A 25,499-nucleotide genomic window follows, 5' to 3' on the forward strand; every position below is an offset into this window, starting at 1 on the left:
AATCTAGGCAGACTCTCTATAATTGATAGAATGCAGTGGAAATGACTGTAACTTTTAAACAATCATTAACTAAATTTTTAAAAGTTTTTATCTAAATTCCGAATGACTATAACTAACAAGTCATAAAAAGCCTGGTAGCTTCCTTCTTGCTTTTTCAGAAGGAGCACCCTTGGAAGCCAGCCACCACGCAAGAAGCCTGACAATCCTGAGCCTGCCATTCTGTAAGTGAGCTGAGCTAGCCACATGGAAAAGCCCCATGGAGACGGAGAGATCCCAGCCTGCTTCACAGTATTTTAGCCTTCTCAGCTAAGGCACCACACTTGTGTATGAATTGAAAAAAGTATGCAAATGGTTTTGCTTAAACTTTGAATCCATTATAAAATCTGTTGAGAATTGGAATGGGGAAGAGGAATTTTTTTAAAGCTTTTATTTTATTTATTTGAGAGAGAGTGAACATGAGTGGGGGAATGGTAGAGGGCAAGGGAGAAGCAGATTCCCCACTGAATAAGGAGCCCAATGTGGGGTTCCAACCCAGGACCCTGAGACTATGACCTGAGCTAAAGGCAGATACTTAACTGACTGAGCCACCCAGGTGTCCTAGGGAGGGGGAATATTAAAGGAATAGCTTAAAGGGGGTTCAATTGCTATGAATCTAAATACACCTATATTATATTCAAATTCAAAAGTCTAAGGGGGTGCACTGGGTCAGGAGGTTTCCACAGGCATAGATATTCATAAATTTAGGTATAATTGAAGGAGTTCCTATAATTCTATTTAATATTTAGGCTGTTGTCACTATAATTAATTCCTTAATTTGACTTATTTTCTATTTCTATATGGCATTTTCAGATTTCAATTTATTCTACTACTTTCAATAAGATCTCCTTGTACAGGTTTCTGTTAGGAGTAGGCGTCTATTACTGAATATGTATTTTTTTTCTGATATGTGTTTGGAAATACAGATCAACTGAAGTGTAAAAATTCTTTTGCTCTGACAGGTTACATGAAGCCAGGAGACTAAAATGAGATCATATGTGTGAACAAAATATTTTACTAACTACTCCTTTGTATAGAGGTCAAGACTAAACATGAGGGTTAAGTTGTCTCAGCGACAGATATTAGAGAAGAACCAAAAGAAAGAAAAGAATTTATTGGAGAATATATTTTTCAGACTAATGTTTTTAATTGATTCATTCAAACATTTATTTATTCAACTTTAATCAAGTGCCTATTATCTGTTAAGGATGGTACAAATGTAGAAGGTATAACTAGAAAGAAAAAAGAAAAAAACCCTCTGTCCCCAAGGAGACTGTAGTTAAGGGCTAAAACTGGGAGTAAGGGCAAGTAAAAAGACACACAGAAAGCCAACATAAATCTCCAGGATGTCAAATACTGAGGCATGTTAGAAAATCTAGGTAATCGTCACATACCTGTTGATAATAGAATCCTGGAAAAAATATTCCATATCAGTTTAGTTGTGAAAGCAATTCATTATTAAAAAGAGAAATTAAAGCAGGACGTCTAGGTGGCTCAGTCAGTTAAGGGTCTGCCTTTGGCACAGGTTATGATCCTGGGGACCTGGGATTAAGCCCAGTATGAGGCTCCGTGCTGAGCCAGGAGTCTGCTTCTCTCTCTCCCTTTACCCCTCCCCCTGCTCCTGTTCTCTCTCTCAAATAAATAAAATCTTTAAAAAAATAGACATTGGCACGTATGAATACTTAGAGGTTTTTATCTCTTTGTATGTGTCTGTATTTAGGCCAGTAGTCATATTTTTTCCATGTTCTTGTTCTTTCATTGTTCTTTGACCATGCAAGCAATTTGGCAATGGGCAGTAATATTGGTAATCAAAGTATTAAGACTTCATTCTGGGCATTTTTTAAAAATTATTTTCTGACATAAACTTTCTTCTTCAGATATGTTTAAGCTACTAATAAACCTTCCATTGCATTCAGAATATAAGTTACTATATTTTTTAGTTCTGGAATTTCTGTTTTGTTATTTTTTGTAGTTTTCAGTTTCCTGACAACATTTTCATTTTTCTTGTTTATTTTCTTAAACATGTAACTATGGATATGCTATAGCATGCATCTCCCTAGTCCACTATCTTCACACACGGTGATTGTATTTCAACTGACTGTTGTTTCTACTGGTTCTCATTCATTTGTTTCCTTTTAATTTATGGTTAACTTTGATTAAGGGTCAATTATTTATATGAAACATTATTGTAATAACTGAGGTTTCTGGACAGAATTCACACTTGCTCCTGGTGAGCGGCTAGGACCTTTGCAATCCAAACTAATGTAATTGCACTCCAGTGTTTTGATATTTCAAAGCTTTATTACTTGCTAGGGAGAGTCTACTTCTGGTTTCCCTTTTTTCCAAGATAATAGCCTTTCAGGGTCCTATCTCAGAGTGCTTGTGAGGATGTTTACCAAAACATACTATTTAGGCAGACACTGGAATCTAGGAGTGATCCTCCTCCAGAGGCTGATAAAAGTTTTGCTCAGCTTTGCTCAGCAGATGCCTCTAGTACAAAAATGATGACCCTTCCAATGCAGTGCCATCGATGTGGGGAATCCATCTTTCACTGACTTGTGGCCTTGGGAGTCCTCACTGCCTTTTTAGTTCTCTGATGTATTGAAGCAGGTTTAAAAAAATGTTTTATCTAGCTTTTCTGGTTGTTCTCAGTGGGAGAGTTGGCTCAAGTCACTTATTCCGATATAACTTAGAAGCCGAAGTTCTGTTTTCTTACTGCTTTGCATTCTTTTACAAATTTAAAAGAAAAATAAAATATAAATTAATCCTTATACAGAAAGCTTGTGTGTGTATATATATATATATATACATATACACATATGTATACACACACACACACACTTCTTTTCACAAGGAATTAAAGTTTTTCCTTTTCACAAGGAAATTAAAGTTTTTCCTTTTCACAAAGAAATTTTAAGTTGTTTTTACTTGATTATTCACGGCTGTATGTCCAGATCTTTTTTTCAAGTATTATGTATTTATTTTATTTATTTATTTATTTATTTATTTATAGCAAAAGCAGGGAGGAGAGGGAGAAGCAGACTCCCTGTGAGCAGGGAGCCTGATGCAGGGCTCGATCCCAGGACTCTGAGATCTTGACCTGAGCCAAAGGCAGACACTTAAGCAACTAAGCCACAAAGGTCCCCACTATGTCCAGATCTTAAGACACAGATTGAGACGGGCAAAACTTTAATGTTCAATAGTCTGCTTTCTTACATGTGAATTATTAGTTAAGAACAGAGTAAGATCATTTGCAAAATTCTTCCTTAATAAATTTTATTTTAAATTGAAGTTTTGAAAAAATAAATAAATAAAATGAAATTTTGTTCAGGGTTTTTTGGTTATACGCAATAGAAACCAACTCTGATTGGCAGAGTCCTAGGCAGTTCTGAGGATCTCAAAAATGGTACCTAGTGGACAGACCCCTCAGAAGAACGCTTTAGGTTAAAATGCTCCAAACAGTTTTATACATTGGGTCACTCTAACCAAAATCCTGTTTTGCCTTGGAGCCTTATCAACAAGGAAAAGTATTGCAATATTTTTGATATAACCATTTACTGAGTAACTTCGTTCTTTTCCAAGCACTGTTCCAATTGTCTCACTTATTGCCTGGCCATAACAACTTTGCAGGGTATATATTGCACTTATCACATTACACAGAATTTAAATAAATTGTTTACTTATTTCCCTGGAGTCAGAAAAATATGAGTAATATTGATCTTTCTTTGGAGGGAAAATGGATTTATCTTTTTTTTATTTTTTTTTATTTTTATTATTTATGATAGGCACACAGTGAGAGAGAGGCAGAGACACAGGTAGAGGGAGAAGCAGGCTCCATGCACTGGAAGCCCGACGTGGGACTCGATCCCGGGTCTCCAGGATCGCGCCCTGGGCCAAAGGCAGGCGCCAAACCACTGCACCACCCAGGGATCCCTGGGAAAATGGATTTAAAAGAGTTTAAGTAGTGTTTCTAAGATCATAGGATCAATACATGCAAATCAGTATTTCCAATTTGACTTAAGTCCTTTCTGCCACATTATCTGTTTACATTTGGGGACAGCTTGTTTTCATGAAATTCAATAGGAAAAGTTATGATAAAATATAGACTTTCTCTGTTGACCTTAAAAGATTAAAAGAATGGTATAAAATTGAAAGCAATCTTGCTGCTGTGTTCATTTTGCCACTTCATCTTCAGAACTGTGATCTATATTGGATTGTACCTACCTTACAAGAATGATAATAGCTTTTTAAAAATGGACACAAAATAAAATAATATAAAAATATGTGTATACCAGAGTATAGCTATTAAATCATATTATTAGAAATCAAGAGAAAGAGATTTACTGCTGATGTGGGATGATGTTTAACCATTCATTAGTTAGAGCAAGTCATTATAAGCTCATTAATAAAGCCATACTTTTTTCAAACTTGTACAGATCTCTTTAGGGAAACTTCTAGATTAAAAATAAATTTTATTATTTTAGCTGAGAGCAGGCCTTTCTAGTCATAGAAATTATATAGCTAATTAGTGGTGTTAGTTACCAGTAATACTAGCAATCCCCAAAAGACAAGCTAATGTTTTTTAGCCAAGCTTATAAGAATTTGAATATCCTTGACTGGTTACTTTGTCTGTGCTTAGTTCCCAAACATTCTTCAAAGTTACCAAATCTCATAGCTGAGTATTCTTTTTATTTCACATGATTTTTGGTAACCATGAGGTAAAATTTGGTAACCATTAATTGAGCCAATAACTTCAAAATTTATGGGTCACCTTATTTGGCATCTCATTTATGAACTGATGTTTAAACTTCTCTACCTAATCAAGATCATGAGCATAGTAACTGGTCTTTTAAAAATTGTCTCAATGAAATGATACATACAGTAACTTTCTAAACAGTTCCAAAGACAGATGCTTTTTATTTGTCATATATTATCATACATGATTATTTAATTTTAGCATTTTTATTCATATTTTAAAATGTCTCATCCTAATACATTATTATATTATATAAAAATTATTCTTTTAACTTTATACCATAGTGAGACTCTATCAGATAGTTATGCACATTAAATCTATTTTCAAAATCTGCTAGTACAAATTATACAATGTCGACGTACAATTAGATGTAAGTGCTTTTCCCACTAATGGAAATTTTTTAAATGTCTAGACTCTTAAGAATATAAAGTTAAACTATTAAATGTAGAGTTATTTGATAATGCTATGTTAATCTGCAAATTATCAATCAGGCTTTTGTGAAATAAAATCACTACCAGGTCTGGGGGCTAAGTATTTTGAAAAGATGAAATGGTTCTAGAATGTTCTCCGGGCAGCCCTGGTGCATTTTGTGAATCAAGTAAGAGATAGAAGTCAGCAGAAGCAATGGATCACAGAGAAGGATAGAAGGAAGAGTACACCACAATCTTCCATGCCAGTCAGGAAGGAACACAACCTCCAGGTATGAGGGTAAAGTTCAGGGACTGCACATGCTGAGGTAGCCCTAGAGTTCTCAGTTTCTAAATGTCATCTAAACACTTATATTTGATTTTTGTGCTATAAAGTATGTTACTTTCATTAAATTCTCTATTATATCTTTGTTATGTCTTGCTAGGGGTGCTCTTTTTCTGTATTTAGAAGATAGTGATTTTGCTGTCTAGCAATAGTACATGAGACTAATTACATGGAAATTACATTTTAGTGTTTCATTTTCCTGAGATAGTTATTGTATTGTGTTATTACACTTAGGTTATTTCTTGATCCTCATGACTACTCCTCAAGGAATAGGTTATTATTCTCCTTATAGAGGCTCATATTTGGGGAGGGGCAGCTCTCTGAGATGATGTGTTAGTAGAGCCATTGTCTAGACCCAGATTTGCTTTTACTAAAGTCTTTTTTGCAGTTCATCATGATGCAAAAAAAAAATACTGTTTCCCAAAAGCTGAGGATACATCCAAGCAAAGTGTTTTTTTTCTACACCTAAAGACTGTATAACCAATCATCACTGGAAAGTGAATATACCCTCAGTTTTGTTTGTTTTTTTTCCAGAGGTGATTATTTATTTCCTGTATTTTATTTCTAATCTCTTACTTATGATGCATTTGCAGAACGTCTGAGAAGGTGGGCAGTTGGACATGAGTGGAGGTGAATGTCTTTACAGGAGATCAAGCCTGTAAGCTTAATCTCAATAACATTCTGCTCTGGTCTTAGTGGTGCTATATTGCACCAAAAATTATTATATATATTTCTGACTATCACGGAATGGCTGAGTTTGGACAGCCCCTGTGAAAAAAAAGGGCTGCCACATTTTTGTTTTCAGTATTTTTCATGGTGCTTCACGGCTCTTTGTTTCTTTCTTTCTTTCTCCCAGTCTAATTGATCCACGTCACTTTTTTTTCCCTACCTGGTTATCATTTTTTAAATATGTTAACTGGCCACATTTTAAAAATATGTTTTACTTTAAAATTCTGAAAAATGAAACTGTAACACCAAAATATCAAGGGCTAGATTTTAGGCACCTTTCTTTCTTTCTTGGTGCTTCCCTCAAACACGTCATATAAGCGGTTACCTAATCTACTAAACCATAAATATTTTGAGCAAAAGAGCCTAAGTGTATTTATTTTTGTATAAGTCAGTGTATATGTGTATTTGCTCCTATACACATGTACACACAGAAAACTACTTTCATGCATTACTATATTTATATGTACACTTGTAGGTGTTTATAAATGTCTCAAATAAAAATATTACCTATTTTGTTTGTCCGTATGACAAGTTCTTTTTTGAAACAACATAAGGAGGACTTTGAGAAAAACAATTAGGCAGTTTCCCTTTCACGACATAAAGCAAATAGTGAAAAAAAAAAAACAAACAGTTCATTGAGGCAGATAAATATCAAATTTATAGGGAAATGTCAGAATTCGCATAACTATGGATCTTTTCAGCCAATTCTACACTAACTTAAGATTAAAAATTAAAAAAGCAAACCCAGGTTTTACTCAGGCATCGTTGTCATGCTATTATACCCAGTGTTAGTCACACCATCTAAATTAAAGATAATTAAATTTTTAGTATAGCAATTTGTTAATAGCACTCGTGAGTAAAAAATTATACAAACTGACAAAAGTCAATGCTTTCTTTTGTTATTTTGAAGTCATTCACCAACAGGAGGTTTTAAAAAAAAAAAACATGCAAATGGGAAAACTGTACCAACTAACTAGTATATTTAAATGAAATCTATTTACCTTTTATCCAGTCTGAATAGATGCTTTTTAATTATTGCTAATTGTTTAAGATGCCTTTGCATGCCCCAGAAGATTTAGTCTGAATAAATTTAATTCCTTTAAAATCTCCTTCAGTTACAGGCAAATACAGTAAGAAGCCCCATAGGTATGGCAGTAAAAATAGTCATAAAGGCAGAAGCATTTAAATGAGTAGAGCAAGGAAGTCTTCCCCAAAAGAGGCAGAAAAGCTATATGGCTGGAGATGCAAGGACCAAACATGAAACACACAGTTGAAACATTTAAGATGACTGTGAAAAAGGTCTATGTTCACTTGTTAAAGAATGCGCGAGGGCAGACGAAAGCATATGAATGGTTCTTTCACAGGTCACAGCGTCCATTCAGCCTGCGGACATTGTTATTACCCGACAGAAATAGATGGGCCTAATTAATATTCTGAACATACCTGGGAGAACATTCTTAAGGAAATCATCCTCTGGTGGTTTGGAAATTTAAAAAAAGAAAGAAAACTTAACAGTAAGCATTAAAAATTGGCTCTAGATAACAAAGTCAACTGCTCTCAAAGTTTAATGCCAGCAGCAAATAGGAGTCTTGTTTGTGTACATTTCTCGGTGTAAATGGCTGTGGCTTGTGAAATAAAGTTGAAGAGTCGTTTGAATTTATTGGTACTTATATTCTTGTCATTTTATCAAATAATGTAAAAATCAGCTACGGAAAGCTTGTGATCGTGGACTTGCAAATTTAAGTAGCAATGAATGATCTAGCAATTCGTGAAGCTGGTATTTATTAAAGTAAAACGCGTAGCGTGAAAATAAAATATCAGAAAAACAACACTATTTTAAAGAAAAAGTGTGCATGTATTGGCTGGGGAAACAACCACCTGCAAGGAATATTTAAGATATTTCAAAATGTTTCCAAAGTAAATTATTAACTTAAATATTATTTTTAGTACATGATTAGATCTAGATTTATCATACACAGCTATGATTAAATAAGCTGTAAGCTTTTCATTTTGTGAAATGGTGAGCATTTTATATTTTGAATATCATTTATGCAAAATTAACTGTAACTGTATTTTAAAAAATTTGCTGTTGCAAATAGGGATCTAAAACATGATTAATTTAGAAATATAATAAAGATAGGGTATAGACAAATTTTATGAGCTACATCTATATTTTCTGAGTATATGTATATATATCATATGCATATTTATATATAAATGCATACACATAGATATAACACATATGTATACATACATATATAATACACATGCACACACACACATATATATACACATGTTAAAGAAAGAACAGAGGATAACACTATAAAATATTTAATGTAACAAGATTGGAGAATTGAGTAAAGTACCTATCCTGTTCAAATACCTACATTTAACAAAGTAATTCATTCTGAAATGAGAGTCAAGTGTTTAATGACCAAACCTAATATAGTACATATAAAACAAAATCCCTATTGAAATGAATGGAGCCATTCATTTCCGAGACACAAAAAGCTGTACTTTCTTTGTCTTACTACTTTAAAGTCCCTTGATGGCATTTTTCCTTTTTATGGTGCTTTAGGTATAGATGCTTGTCTGCTCAAAAATCATGAAAAAACGACAAGTAGCAAATACCTAAATATGTAGCAGATGTATAAGTGCTCCTTGGGATAAATGGATTATGGACAATTAACTGTCATCACATCCCTGTTTCCGTTTCCACTCGCTCCTGTAGTGTACACCTGTGGCTTATTAGGAACATAACCAAAGTGGTAACACAAATTCCAGGTTCAAAGGTAACCTAGGAAAATCTGCTTCCTTACCTTAGTGAGTGTTTCTTGTGAAAAGAACAATAAGCAATGTAGAAACAAAGCGGTGGATGCATATTATTCAAGAAAACATTTGTAAAGCACTCCATCTATATTTTCATCTGACTCAAACCAAACCTACTGTAAAAAAAAATTATGAAAAAAAAATCAGAGAAATCTGAACACTGATTGGATATTTAATGACATTGAAAAAAATTTTTTTTTCAGTTGTGAGAATGACATTGTGGTTTTGGGGTTTTTTTTTGAAGTATTTGTAGATGAGATGATGTGTCATCTGGAATTCCTTCAGATCATTGGCATGAGGAACAGAGAGTGGCTGATATATTAGTGATTTTAAACTATGTTCAAAAATTCTTTGATACTCCTGCTTTCAAGATGTGGAGCTTGATTCCTCTTCCAATGTTGGTTGTATGCGGTGACCTACTTCTAACAAGTAGAATATGGTGGAAGTAACAACGTGTGATTTCCAAAACGAAATCCTAAGAGTCGTTAGAGCTGCCTCTTTGTTATCTCTCTTGTGTCTCTTGCTGTGTGGGGACAACAGTGGCCATGTTATGAGAACAATCAGCAGTTCTGTGTGGTGAGGAAATGAGTCTTCTTACCAACAACCCTTGAGGCCTCCTGCCAATCGCCTTGGAAGTGGACCCTCAGCCCCTAGGCATTCTTCAGATGACCACATCCCAAGCCAACATCTTGACTGCAAATTCAGGAGTGACTCTCAGAATGACCCAGCTAAGTTGCTCCTAAATTTCTGACCCACAGAGAATAAGATAATACATGTTTTTTATTCTGAGCTACTAGGATGGTGTTATTTCGTGGCTTTTTTTTTTTTTTTTTTCTTTTTTGGCAGCAACCGATATATTAGCACAGTATCTAGGAAAATAGACTATCTTTTGAGTTTTCAGTGCTGGATAATGAAAACATGAGGAGTCATTATAGTATTTTATCTACTTTCCTGTACATCTTAGTAACTGTAGAATATAACTTTGAAAATTGATTTTCATTTTTCTTTATTTTGCAAGGATGTAATTTAAATGAAAACTATTGACATTTTGGTTAATTTTAGGGACTTTTAGTTTTCTTTAAAAACAGTCCTTTTAAATCCCTTTGCTGATTTTTTTCTCTAATAACATTTAAGTACATTTGGATTATCCTCACCCATTTTCAGCAACTTTCCAAAAACTAAATCTTAATGGAAAAGCCAAGCTAACAAAAAGATGTAGGGCTATAAAGTAGAGGCAACAAGAAGGAGAAACGTGGAAGTAATTTAGGCATATCCTCCCCCCCCCACGTGGTATTTATCACTCTCTCAAATAAGCATACTCTGTGAGTAAAGCGGTGGGCTTCCTTCATACACACAGCTTCCACATAAGACCCCTTGAGCTCTGACTATAGCAAAATAAGACTATAAATATGAAAAGATATTATCTTTAAAGATTGCTGTGCTATGATTACCTAAAATCTATCTAAAATGAATATACTCAGCAAATAACATATTTAATAGCCTTGAACTAAGTACTAAATTAAATTGAAATATATTTTAAACTTAAGAAAAACTAAGTTGTTATTGTTTTTTAAGATTTATTTCTTTTCCTGGGGGGAGAGAGAGTGACAGAGAGAGCGAGTGGGGAGGAGAGGGAGAAGCAGGCTTCCTGCAGAGCAGGGAGCCAAGGGTGAGTCTCATTCTTGGGACCCTGGGATCATGACCTAAGCTGAAGGCAAACGCTCAACTGACTGAACCACCCAGGTGCCTCAAGTTGTTGTCTTTTTTAATAGAATGACTTCTAAAGGGATTAATTTCTAAAGTTTTGAGTTTTGGCTTTTAAATATGTAAGTTCCACATACCATATTATGTGGAAAGCATATTTATGTCAACTATAATCAAACATTTACGAAGGAAAATAATTCATATTAGACACATACTGTGATTGATACATTTTATTATATCGATTTCTCATATTTTTCCTGGGAGCTATATTTTTTTCACATTTATAGCAGAAAAAAAACCAAACTTGAAAGGTAAATTCTCTTGCTAGGACTACACAATTAAAATTAGTGGTTCCTAATTTCAGATTTGAACTTCCCTGAATCTAAATCCCCAAATCACATGCAGCATCACTGTGCCTAGCAAGGTGTTCCATGCTGTGTGGACAGAAAAGACGACAACATAGCCTCAGCCCTCAGTGCACACTTGCATTTTCAGAAAACAAAATATCAAATGGAAAACATTAGGACATGGAAATATTAATGGTATATTGCATAAGACTGCTATAATTGAAAGGGAAATCTGCCAGAGTTAGGGATGTGGGTGGTCAGCAGCAGCTGGATAAATTTCTATGGAGGAGTTGAGAGTTTAGGTAAGCTTTGGGGAGAAAAAGTATAATTTGGACAGAAGGAGGCATATGGATACTACTGGCTAACTTCATCCGCATTCAGATATGTTTCAGTTGGAGGAACTTCATATAAGAGTTCTGAATGACGATGTTTAATGGAAAGCCAACCATGCAATCCCAGGAAGCTTGTTGCCTTCCTCATACCCCTTTTTTTTACTTCTTCTGGTTGGAATGCAGATATGATACTGGAGCTGTCAAGAAAACAATGTCGGGGGCACTTCATTGAGCTGCTCAACCAGCACCAGCAACTGCTCATCTGAGGCTTCTCGTTATGAAACAAAAACGAAACTGCATTTGTTTAAGCCTCTATAGGTGGCTTTCTATTTCTTACTGCCACAAACATTCCTAATAGATGGGGCTTACTCTACAATATTCCAGAGAAGAGACATTCCACTGAAAATGCATTCATCTTGGGCATAAAAGGTTTTAAATCTCTATAACTGACAATATTTGAATGTAACTAATTTAGTCTGATTCCAGGTCTAATCTTTGACTAATAAATTTTGATAGGCTCCTGAATCGGAGTCCCTGTTTCTCTTAAGGTGCCATCTTTAAATCTTCTCCATAGAGTAGCACTTGAGATTGTCCACCAAAAAGGTAAAATGAAGACTTGAGACTGTGTGGACAGAAGGCCTGGGTAACTCTTATTGGAATGTTAATGGAAAAAAAAAAAAAGTAATGTTAATGGAAACCTTACGGAATGAAATAAAAGTCTGGGTAAGCAACCATGGAGGTCAAATGGAAATTAGTAAACTAGTATTTATTACTTTCAAGTCTTCAGGTCTGTGCTCAATTGTGGTGATTTGGTTTAAATTGGTTGGGGTGATTTTCTTATTTCTGATACATTTGGAAGAAATCGATGATAATATTAAAATAGTTTTACATATGATATGAAGGCAAAACATTATCTGGGCTTTCCACATAAAGAGATTGCTGATGTTGATACCTCTGACTGAAATGAAGCTCGTTGAAAGGTCTGCCGGTCTTGGAGGAAGAAAAAATTTCCCTGTTGGATGTATTGCATTTGAGTACCCCCTATGTGGATTTTGGTAAGCCGCGACCAGGCACAAGAGACAAAGGCAGTGGGCTATGAAGGGAGTTCCACAGTTAGAAGTAATCAGGAGAAAAAAAAAAATGGAAGCTTAGTAATGAAAGTGACTAATTGAATAAAACTGCTACATTAAAAAATTGTAGGTATCAAGAACATAAATGTGAGTTCCATAACAGGAAAGCAGCAGAGTAAGGGTAGAAAAACATAAATAGCTACAGAGAGGAATGGTGAGAAAGGTGAAGGGTCAAGTGAGCCAAGGAAAGACTAGTTGGGACACAGGAAAACAACACATCAAATGTAGGGTTGGGACTTAGGAGAGATCCTTGTGTTGAGAAGGCTCTGGTAACCTATCGGAGAGCAGTTCTGATAGAGTCAGGAGTGGCAAAGTGCCTACATTCCAGGCATGGGGTAATAAATGGTACAGAGAATAGAGAATGTTTAGCAAAAGAGTGAAAACTTCTAGCTCTGTCCAATAAAGAGTCAATTCCAAAAAGCACGTGTGAAGTTTTAGGGGGACAGAAAAGGTTTATTCTCAACATGGTAGTTGTTGGAGAATGTAGATTTTGGAAGCATAAACTCATTTTGGCTTAACAATTTGAAATAATGTCTTTAAAATCCTTTGCTTTGCTGTACTACAGTAATTGCTTTTGAATTTTTTAAAAAATTGTGTGAACATATTTGAGTTGTACAAAAATTATAAAAATTATTTTCCCCACTTTATAATAATTGACCTGAATGTGTTAAGACACAGAAAGCTGCAAGTCCATGTTCAATTCAATGAAAGAGTTTCTTTCTACTTTTAAAGATCAAACATGTTTATACAACATGATTAGACAGAAAAATACCTTTTGTTCATAGAATAACTTCAAGTATCTTTTTATACTTCTGCTTTTGTATCCAAATTTATAAAGTATAATTATTCTTTGCTATCTACATTCCAATCATGATTGTATGGCATCAGAGATCTGCAAACTCACCATTTATTAGTATAGCTTTGCACAAAATTGTCTCTATAGGATTATATAAAACAACTATTTGATTTTAAAATACATCACAACTTTACTCTAGAACCTAAGTAGGAAACTCAAGAAAAAAATATCTACATTAGATATTAAAATAAAAACAAACAATAAAATGTCTAAGAAAAAAAGATCCTGTGTCTTATCCTATTCATTATTTTTTTTTAATTTTTATTTATTTATTTATGATAGTCATAGAGAGAGAGAGAGAGAAAGAGAGAGAGAGAGAGAGAGAGAGAGAGAGGCAGAGACACAGGCAGAGGGAAAAGCAGGCTCCATGCACCGGGAGCCCGACGTGGGATTCGATCCCGGGTCTCCAGGATCGCGCCCTGGGCCAAAGGCAGGCGCCAAACCCTGCGCCACCCAGGGATCCCCTATTCATTATTTTTTACTTAAAATTCACATGATTAATTCTTCTCAGGATGTTCATGCTAAGAAAACAGACAAAAGAAAAAAGTAGAATCATTAAAATAGTGATATATGTGTTTTAGATCTGAGTTTCCTGAGATAAAATGAAAGGAGAGACAATCTCTTTTTTGTCATGTGAGAATTCTATAAACCATCCCGTTCCTCCTTTCTCTTTGGTTCTCAGGAAGCTCAAATTGAAATTTTGTTGAGAAAGTCTAGATTACATTATGGCATAATCATGGCTCTCTTCTGTCTTTACTACTTGGCTCTCCATTCTTTCTTATGCTTTATGCATTTACCATTCTATGATACCTGCTTTAATGTCATCTGTTTTCTTATTTTTTTTTTGAATTGGTTAGAACATAAGTTTTAACTAATGAATTTGTCCACTGTCAAATCACACTAAAGATCAATGCATAAATGTATTTTAGGGAATATAGTAATATAAATTTTAAAAGAATTAACTAGCCTTAAGTTAAAAGTGCAGATTTAAACACCATGGATATTGATATCAGCTTTATTAATGAAACTTACATTACCAGTAAAATAATCTATAGACAGAAAGGGAATAATAGAATAAATTATTAACTAGAAATACTCTAGATTGTATGAGGCATGAAATGAATTTCAGTAATTTCAAGTAAGGGTCATAGAAATTGAAAAAAAAAAAAAAAGGGGGTCATAGAAATTGCCCTGATTTGGATGATTGGAAATTCTTTCCTTACCCTGATTACGCCTTGACAATTTAGCTGAGTTTCGCCAAGTCTTGACTTTTTGAGGCTTCAGTTTTCTTATGTATAAAATGAATAAATTTGACTTATTAAGGATCTTTCCTACTCTACAACTTCTTTCCTGGAATTTTTTTTAAAGTTTATCTATTTTTTTAAAGATTCATTTACTTATTTTAGAGAGAGAGAGCAAGGGAAGGAATGGGGGGCAGAAAGAGAATCCCAGGCAGACTCCTTGTTGAGCATGGAGTGGACACAAGGCTCAATCCCACCATCCTGAGATCATGACCTGAGCTAAAATCAAGAGTTGAACACTTAACCAACTGAGCCTCCTGGGGGGCCCCTTAAAGTCTCTATATTTTAAATACACTGTTGATTTTGTTGTTTTATCTTGTTTTACTGGACATAATAATGGGTTAAGGGAGGCTAAAAATTCCATAGAAACAACGCAGAAATAAAAGAACATAAATATCTCTGGTGTTCTGGCATTTTTTTTGAAATAACATGCTTATTACATTTTAGTAAGCTTAAATGAGAAATATTTAACTTCAAAAAGTTTGTGAAATGTAAACAATAAGCAGTACTTAAAACCAATTGCACTTTTCCATAAAAGATAGAATCTGGGAGTAATTTAACAGCACTTATGATTTTGGCATCTTACAAAGTTGTATTTGGTTTGCTGAGTTCTGTGGATAATGTGTCATATGAACACTTTCTTTTAGGATTTCAACACTTCTATTCCAATGGGAATCAAGAAAACAGAGTTTGATGGAAATGAAAAGCACGTCTTTTAACACATTCTTCACTTTTTCTCTGTGTTTCCAAAAAGTTTTGATTCTAATTTGATTTGTATTTATGGTGATTTGGGAGGGAGTTTGCTGGATTGCAAATCTCCATTTCAGACTGATGGCTGGAGGGCATTCAACAACCACAGACCACTGAAAGCAGCAAAGTAGAACTACAATTTAAAGGAAAACAAGGAATCTGCATTAGTAAAATTTCCATTTTACTTTACCAGCCAGCTTGGTTTCTTGTTTATGTCCTTTTTCAAGAATTCAGTATCTTTTTCTTTCCTTGTGTTTTATAACTTTTTGTACTTATTTAGAATCATTTTATCTACTTATGGCAAAGTTGTAGAATCCAAGAGAACAATATCATTTTGGCTGACTCATCTAAAGACAGCTGGTAAAATCTACAGTTGTTACATTTCCCAGTTTTTAGACCATAGGGCCTTTCCTTAATAACAATGTACATTCAATTACAATATCTGTTTCATTAACATTTTTTACTGTCTTCTACCCTTTTGACATTGTTGTAGAGAAGCTGATGAGTACTTTAATAGAAGAAGAAATTCAGTACTTAAAAACAATAGCATAGATCTTAGACCATTTAGTGAAATAACTAACTCAGTCTCTATAGCTGTAAAATTGACATTATTCAAATGTTTAATTTATATAACAACTGTCCAAAACTCCTCCTGAGGTTTTTTGGTTTTGGATAAAAAATAGTGTTGCCATCAGCATCCCAAAGGTGATTAATAAAGAGAACCAACAAAACCAAAAGTCGTTTCTTTGAAAAAGTCAACAAAATTACAAACCTTTACCTAGACTTTAAGAAAAGGAAAAGAGATGTAATTCACTAAAATCAGAAATGCAACCGTAGCCTTTATTACTAATCTTAGAGAAATTAAGAGGGTACTAAAACAATAATGAGCAATTATACACCAACACATTTAATAATCTAGATAAAGTGGACAAATTCCTAGAAACACACAAATTACCAAACTGACTCAAGGTGAAATAGAAAATCTCAACAGACATAAAATAGGTACAGAGATTGATGCAATAATCAAAAACCTTCCAACAAAGAAAAGTTCAAGACCAGATGAATTCACTGGTGAATTCTATCAAACATTTAAAGAATAGTTAACACCAATTATCCTCAAATTCTTCTAAACAGCAGAATAAGAAGGAGGAGGAGAAGGAGAAGGAGGAGGAGGAGAAGGAGGAAAAATATTTCCTAATACATTCTGTGAGGCTAGCATTACCCTGATACAAAAGATCAAGACACCACAAGAGAAGAAAACTACAGAGCAATGTCTCTTATGAATTTTGATACAAAAATCATCAACAGAATACTTGCACACCAAATCCAACAACAAATTAAAAAGTTTATACATCATGACCAAGTGGGATTTATCCCATGAATGGCTCAACATAAAAAAAAATTAATTTAGTAGACCATATGCATAGAACAAAGGCAAACAAAACCTACCTAAACATCCCAACTGATGTAGAAAATATTTGAAAAATTTCATTATTCTTTCATGATGAAAATAGTCATGCACATGGAATGTCCTAAGATATAAGACATTGATGAAAAACCTAAAGCTAATATCATATATTCAATGATGAAATATTGAAAGTTTTACCCCTAAGTTCAGACATAAGACAAGGATGCCCACTTTTGCCACTGCTATTCAACATGGTAATGGAAAACCTAGCCAGAGCATGTAAGCAAGAAAAAGAAATAAGATATCCAAATCGGAAAGGAAAAGGTAAAGCTATCTCTGTTTGCAGATGACATGAGTCTATATACAGGCTATCACAAGAGTCACAAAAATACTATTAGAGCTAATTGAAATTCCAAGGTTCAAGATCAACATCTAAAATCAGGTGTGTTTTTATATACTGTCAATGAATAATCCAAAATCAAGAAAACAATTCCATCTACAAAATAATTCTAAATAATAAAATATCCAGGGGGTGCCTGGGTGGCTCAATCAGTTAAATGGCTTCCTTCAGCTCAGATCATTATCTCAGGGTCCTGGGATGGAGCCTTACTTCCGGTTCAAGGAGTCTGCTTCTCCCTCTGGCCCTGGTGCTTGTGTTCTCTCTCTCTCTCTCTCCCTCTCTCTCTCTCAAATAAATAAATAAAATCTCTAAAAATTAAATACTTTAAAATATCTAGGAATAAATTTAACCAAGAAGTGAAAGATTTGTACACTGAAAATTACAAAAAAAAAAAAGAGAGAAAATGCTGAAATTAAGGAAGACCCAATTAAATAGGAAATCATCACATGTTCATAGATGCAAATTGTTAAAATGGCAATGCTTGTCAAGGAATCTACTTATTCAGTGCAATCCCTATCAAAACTATAATTGCCTTTTCTGTAGAATTGAGAAAACCTATTCTTAAAATCATACCAAATTTGAAGGGGCCCTAAGTCACCAAAAACAATATTGAAAAAGAAAACCAAAGTTGGAGAAATCAAATATTTTTATTTTAAAGCTGTCTCACTACAGTAATTAAAGAGGATAAACATATAAAGGAATAAAGATAAACATATAAACAAACAGAATAGAATTGAGTCCAGAAATAAACCCAATATCTATGGCCAATAGATTTTGACAAAATATCAGAACATTCTATTTGGAAAGTGTAATCCCTTCAACAAATAGTACTAGAACTATTGGATAACCACTCGGCAAAGAAATATATTGGACTTTTTCCTCAATCTATATATAAAAACTAACTCAAAATAAATCAGTTACCTAAAGATGAGTTAAAACTATAAAACTATTAGAACAAAACATTGGAGGTATATTTCTATGATCTCAGATTTGACAATAGATTCTTAAGTTGGACACCAAAAATACAAACAACAAAAGAAAAAAATGGACAAATTGACTTCATGAAAATTAAAAACTTTTGAGAATCAAATGTCATTGTCAAGAAAATGAAAAGATAACTCATAGGAGAAAATATTTGCAAATCCCATATCTGACAAAGGCTTAATATCTAGAATACATTAAAAAGTACAATACCAAAACAGAAAAAACAATTAAATTAAAAATGGGCAATGGACCTGGCTATACATTTTTCCAAAGATGACCAAAAGCACATTGAAATATGTTCAACTTCATTAGTCATTAATAAAATGCAAATCAAAGCCACTAGGATGGCTATAATCAGAAACACAGAAAATAAGTGTTGGCAAAGATGTGGAGAAATTGGAAACTTGACACGTTGTTGTTGGGAATGTAAAATGAGGTAGCCGTTGTGGAAAATTGTTCACCAGTTCCTCAAAAAGTTGAACATAAAATTATCATATGACCCAGCAATTCTACTCCTTAGTATATAACCAAGACAAATGAAAACATCTGTTCGTGAAACACTTTGTACCACAATATTTATAGCAGCATCATTTGTAATAGGTAAAGACATCCACCAACTCAAATACCCTTCAGTGAGTGAATGTATAAAGAAATATGCATGTGATGGAATATTATCTAGCCATAGAAAAGGAATGAAATGTGGCACATCTTGGATGAACCTCAAAAAAATAGGCTAAATGGAAGAAGTCAGATACAAAAAGACAAATACTATGATTCCATTTATATGAAATATTCAGAACCAGCAAATTCATAGAGACAGAAAATGTATTAGTTGCTTCCAGAAGACAGAGCTAGGTTGTTTGGGGAACAATTATGTTTAGGATACAGGGTATTCTCGGGTAATGAAAAAGTTTTGAAACTTGAGAGGTGATGGTTGTCCAACATTGTGAATGCATTAAATGCCACTGGATTGTACACTCCGAAACAGTTTATTGTATGTTATGTGGATTTCACCTCAATTTTTAAAAAAGTGAAAAATAATAAAACCTACTACCTAGAGATTTTTTGAGGATCAAATGAAATAATGCATACATACCACGTTAGCACAGTGCTTGCAACTTTAAAAACACTCAGTATTAACCTGTAATGAGAATAATTGTTGTTTTAACTCCTTTTGTTATTGTTAACCCTGTCTCAAGCAATAATGTTTTTGACAACTTGAAGATATAGAAGACTTGTATGGCTATATAAATGGCAAAAAGTCAGATATTATCAGTAATATGTTGGGTGGAAGAATCAAAGTTTGAAAGTTCTCAATAGACTGAAAAAGCATAATATATTTGGAGGTAAAAGTAATAATTTACCTTGAGATTCCCAATATTACCAGGGGAGGAAGTCTCACAAGTATGAATACATAAAGGTCCAATGTTTTAGGGGGCACCTGGCTGGCTCAGTTGGTAGAGCATATGGCACTTGATCTTGAGGTCACGAGTACAAGCCCCACCCTGAGCACAGAGTTTAATTTAAAAACAAAAAAAAAGTGTGATGTTTTGGTAACTAACATACTCAAAAGAATTGTCATTGTCATGGCTACAAAAAAATATTATAATAGTCTTCAGCTTCATTAGTTAATATGGAGACCCATATTGAGGGAGGTGCTAATTCCTGTACAGATCCTGTCTTAGGGTTGTATCCTGGGCAGCTCACAGATGGAAGATTTTTATGTACCTGAACATGTTGAAAATAAGTAAAATATGATTTGCTAGGCCTGGAATTTTGTCATAGAATAATAATTTTAATAGTTATAGATGATTATAGAAAAAATCAAAACCTAGTTTTATAAAATTTGTATTATCTTTTTATATATGTAAAGCTCATTTGGTGAAAGATTACTCTGTACAATTCCACAAGTCTGGTAAGAGATATAGGTAAAAATAACAAAAACAAGAAAGATACATAATTAATATGAGAAGGATGACCCTAAAACTTATCATTGCCATCACATCTGGTACCTTACTCAGCAACAGCTTCCTATGACTGGTAACAATCTAGCAGTGGCTACAGGATGAATGTCAGGTGTGATGATATAGTTGTTAAGTATACAATTCTAGAACATGCCAGCCCCAAATATATGATCTTTTTCTGTGTTACGTTGGCCAATTTACATACCCTCCTTAAACAACCACTTTCTTCTCATTGTAAAATTAGACAATATCTACATCATAAATTTATAATTTTTATTTCTTTTATTATTTTTTAAAGAATTTATTTATTTGAGGTAGAGAGAGAATGAGCATATGCTGGAGGAGGGACATAGGGAGAAGTAGGCTCTCCATTGAGCAGGGAGCCCAAAGAGGCTCTGTCCCAGGACCCTGGGGTCATGACTTGAGCTGAAGGCAGATGCTTAATCCACTGAGCCACCCAGGCACCCCCCAAAATTTATAATTTTTAAAAGTACCTATAAAAATGATAGAGTCTGATGCCTGACATAATAATACTCAGGGAATATTGCCTCTTATGATTTCAACCTTGCATGTAATGATAGTTCCCTAAGATTGTGCCCAAATTGATGACATATCCAGACAACAGGAAGAAGACAAAATTACAGTGCACACAGTGGCAGTGCTGGCTCCCATCTTTAGTGGTGATTAGATTGCTCACGTGTTTGTAATTATTTTGTTCAAGATCCTCTCCTCCAGGGAATGAGAACCAACAGAGATTTTACCTAGATAGGTCCTCGTCCAAATGAAGCAAGATCTGAACTGCAGATCATCCAAATTTGAATAATAGATGTGTAAATACGAAGCAGAAGCTTAATTTAGAATTAACTAGCTTATGATGAACAATTTTAGGATTCCTTCTTTGGCAGATACTTAATACTATGATCTCAAAATTTCCATGAACTTCCAAGTTAATTGTTAAATGTGATTTTACAAAATCTGTTAAAAAGAATCTGTCAAGAACTATTCTCAGATGTTAACTATTTGTGTGAACTTACAGACTATCAGGGTATTCTATAAGGCTTTCAAGAATTCCAACAATTTAACAAAGGATGTATTTATTCTTTGTAGCACATGCTTCCTATTGTGTTATCCCCCTTTTACTTCTTTTTTTTTTTTTGTCTCTTCATCACTTAGCTACCTTAGAACCTTTCAGTGTGTTTGCTTTTACTGTTGACTTTATTTTATGAGTCTCTAAGTTGCATAGAGCATTTAAGAGAAGATCTTATCCTACTTCATTTATTAGGTATTTCCTAGTATTGTAAGGATTATTGTTTATTTTTTCATTCACGTTTGTAAAGGATCTGTATTCCCTTGGAGAAAGGCATCCCAGAGAGCAGGCCTAGTGTCCTATATCATCTTTTCTAAAGACTATACCAGCTACATTGTCAAAAGAAATGTGGTAAAATGCCACAAAACCTGCTAACTAAAAGCTCTATTACAAAGTTAGAGGAGACTGAGGTCTTTCTACTGAGCATGAAATAACCTGCCAAGTGCAAGGCTGGCAATAATATGGACATGTAACAGAGCACCAAAGGCAACACAGAGTTATCAGAGCTTATGGGTAAGAGAATATAGAGTACTATGGGGGAGGTTGTGTCTAGAGACAGGACATCATTTTCTTCCTGTGAAGCAGTTATACCAGCCGTCCGGAATCCAGAATCATCACTGGAGAATCATGAGGGAATTTGTGTTAAAAAGTCTGCCTTCTTATTTTTGCTATCACATTTTAAAAATTTCTTTATATTGTTTTAATAGAACAGGTTCTAAAATCCTCCTTTCTTCCTTTTTTTTTCCCATATAGGACTTTCATTCTCTACTCTGGACAAGTCATGATTGGTCTTAATCTCTTACTTGCTAGATAGAGTCTTTATGACTAACAATCTTTACATCCCAGCACCTGCTATGATGCCTAGGATATACTATTTACCCAAAACATATTAATTGATTGCTATTAATATTAGATAGTTTGAATACATCCTCTCTTTCTGTTCAGAATCCATTTCCCAAAGATCTAGTCAGCGAACTACTGATATGGCAAATATCGAAGATCTGCAAGAAAGCAGTTCTTATGGGCTGAATTGTGTCCCCCTGACCCCACAAATTTGTACATTGAAGTCCTAACCCCTAGTACCTCAGAAGGTGATTATATTTGGAGAATTGATCTTTAAGGAGGTAAAATGAGGTCATTAGGGTGGACTGTAATCCAATCTGATGCCTTTATCAGAAGGGGAGATTAGAACAAAGACACACACAGAAAAGACCATGTGAAGACACAGGCAGAAGGCAGCCATCTACAAACCAAAAAGAGAGGCATTGGAAGAAATCAACTCCATAGACATCCTGATCTTAGATTTATAGCTTCCAGATCTGTGAGAAAATAAATTTCTGTTGTTTGAGCCATCCAACCTGTGGTACTTCATTAGCCCACCCAGACTAATACAGCAGGACCCCATAAAGGGTCTCAGTGTAGAGGGGTTGATCACACCCACTCAAAGAACAGGAAGTAGGTTGATTCAAGACACTAAAAAGTCAGGTGCCTCCCAAAAATATCATTTGCATCTCTACATTTATTTACTCATAGGTGGTGTAGAAGAGTCTCAAACCCTTTTCTGGGGGCTAAGAGGGAGATAGGACACTACCCCTAAGAAGAATAAGTTCTAGTGTCTGTCACACTGAGCACACAGTGAATAGAAGATGCATACAATGGAAGGTACAAATCAGAAGTGAGCTAAATTACTCTGCATAAGAAAGGAATGAGCTGTGAGAAGCCAGAAGACAAGTTTTTACACAGAGTCAGAGCCTGGAAGGCCAAGGCCAAAAGGAAGAGAGTGAGAAAGAGGAGAGCCAGAGGCAAGAGAAGAGAGGTGGGGAAGCAATCTGTGGGGTTCCTGCAGCTAACCTGCCTATACCAGATTTTCTAAGAAATCTCTCTACAGGCCTTGATATGAATGGATTGTTTTTGAGACTATGGAGAAGCGTTGCCCCAGTTGGTAAGTTTGATGCAGACAAAAACAAGCAAAAACTTGAGAATGGGGGATGACTTAAAATCTGACCTCCACAGTGAGGATTATCAGGGAAGCAAAAAGAGATTATGAGGCACTGGTTTTGAACAGGTGGAATTGAGCAAAATTGTGGCTCTGGGCAAATATGTGGCATTATTCGGTAGTGAGAATCCATCCAGGTGATATTCAGACATGGAAATATGAGATTCTTTCTCAGAGAACTCAACTTGTGCTGTGAGCCTGACCAGCAGGAAAGCCTAGGTATCACAGGTAGCAAGAGAACACCCCCAGAGATGCCACTTCCAGAGCAAATCTCATGGAACTCATTGGCTAATATCATGAGAAATAGCACTTTCACTGATAGAAAACACAACTTGTTTCCTCTCTTGCTCCCCTTGCCTACCCTAAATAAGTAAATAAAACTTTGTACACCATCCGGGAAGAAGCAATGTTGCTAGTAGTCCATGCAGGGATCCAGCAGGTGCCATTCTTCATTGTAGACCTCAGCACAGCTTTGGGCTGCTGGCAGCTAGAGGGCATTGGAGCATGTGCCCAGAAAAGGCCAGAGCCCAACAGAGTAAGGGTGGCATGTGAATATCAGCAGCGCCTGCCTACACTGCAGAAATTTCCATGTCCTTCAGAGCAGCAGTGACCCCAGCAGGAGAAGAAGGTGATAGGGCAGTGATGATGGAGCAGAACTAATTTAAGAATGGCACTGTGGTTGCAGGCACAGCATCTGGCTTCTTGTGGTGCCCAAAGGAACCGCAAGCTCACCCTGCCTGCAGGCTTGAGGAATAAGAGTAGCAGAATGGGAGAACTATAAATGCAAGCAGGGTACCAACCATACCCAGTGGGGGTGACTTGTTTAGAGCAAGAGTGAAACACCCTCTGGGGACTCCTGGAAACACTTGGGTGGGGTATATGCTTTGCAAGGGACCAAGGTCCCGTATAATTCATGTGAGGGCAGGAGGCAGTAAGATTCTAGTTATTAATGTTAATGTGATCTCATTTGCTTCCGTAGGCCGGTTTGGCCTGGGGAAATTTTGGTTCTATTGTGTGTAATGGGGAGCTTCTGACTTTTAAAAGAAGAAGAGGGGTATAATGAAAGTAGTGTTTTAGCAAGATTAAATTCCAATTTATGAGAAAAGAGAAATGACTTTAGCGGTGGAAAAACATTAGTTACATTGCTTTAAAAATTGAGGAAAAAAATCACTGTAGGTTTTAAACAAAGCTATCCCATTTAACATACTAATTTACATACGTACCTCAAAGAAAAAGAATAATGCCCAAAACTTTGGTATAACTCACAGAGTCTACAAAGCTACTGCTAATTAAGATTCTCAGAAGCTCTTTAGCTTGAAACAAAGGTAGCATGGCTTGACTTCTAGTCTGTTCTAACACTTTTGAATAATAGCTGACATCTTGCTTTCATGTATACTGACAGCTTCGTGCTCCTTGAGCTGGTTTCTGAATCTAGTGTTTATACACAACTAGCAAAGCTTCTCTACCAGCTGTATATGCAGAGGGAAATGATTCCTGTTTGGATAGTATGGGACAAGTAAGATAATTGGTGACTAAATCATTTAGCCAGACCCAAACACTTCTGTTTTACCACCTTAGATAAGTTACTTATGCTGTTTTTGGTTCATCTTTCTTATGTATAGAATAAAAAAGTCTAGGTGGTCATTAGTCTTTTCCTTCTTAAAATTATATGGTTCTAGAAAAATTACCATACAATTGCTTGAGAATCAACATTGCTTTATGTTGCCTAAATCCTCACGTACTTTTCTCTTGGGCCAGATTGAAAAGGATTCAGAATTTCTCTTTAATCTAAGCAAAATTGCTCTATCTTTCAAAAAAGGCAGATAACAGCTTTTGCTCTTAGAAAAGGGAGCAGAATGGAAGAAAGGAGTAACTTCACCCTAAATGAAAGCTTCATTAGGAAAAATGAACTAATCAATGTCTTCTGAGGAAAATTCATCTGTTCAGAAGGGCATAGCCTCTGCTGCTACACATCCTTAACATAATTTATATTATTATTAAGATAGCTACATAAATATATATACATATATTTATATTTATATATTTGGAACACAGCTAATGAACCATATTTTACTACTTAGTATCATTTCTATCAGGAATTACTAGCTATTGTGATATTACATTTGAATATGGATGA

This window comes from Nyctereutes procyonoides, unplaced genomic scaffold, assembly GCF_905146905.1.
Source record: "Nyctereutes procyonoides isolate TBG_1078 unplaced genomic scaffold, NYPRO_anot_genome, whole genome shotgun sequence".
Lineage (NCBI taxonomy): Eukaryota > Metazoa > Chordata > Mammalia > Carnivora > Canidae > Nyctereutes > Nyctereutes procyonoides.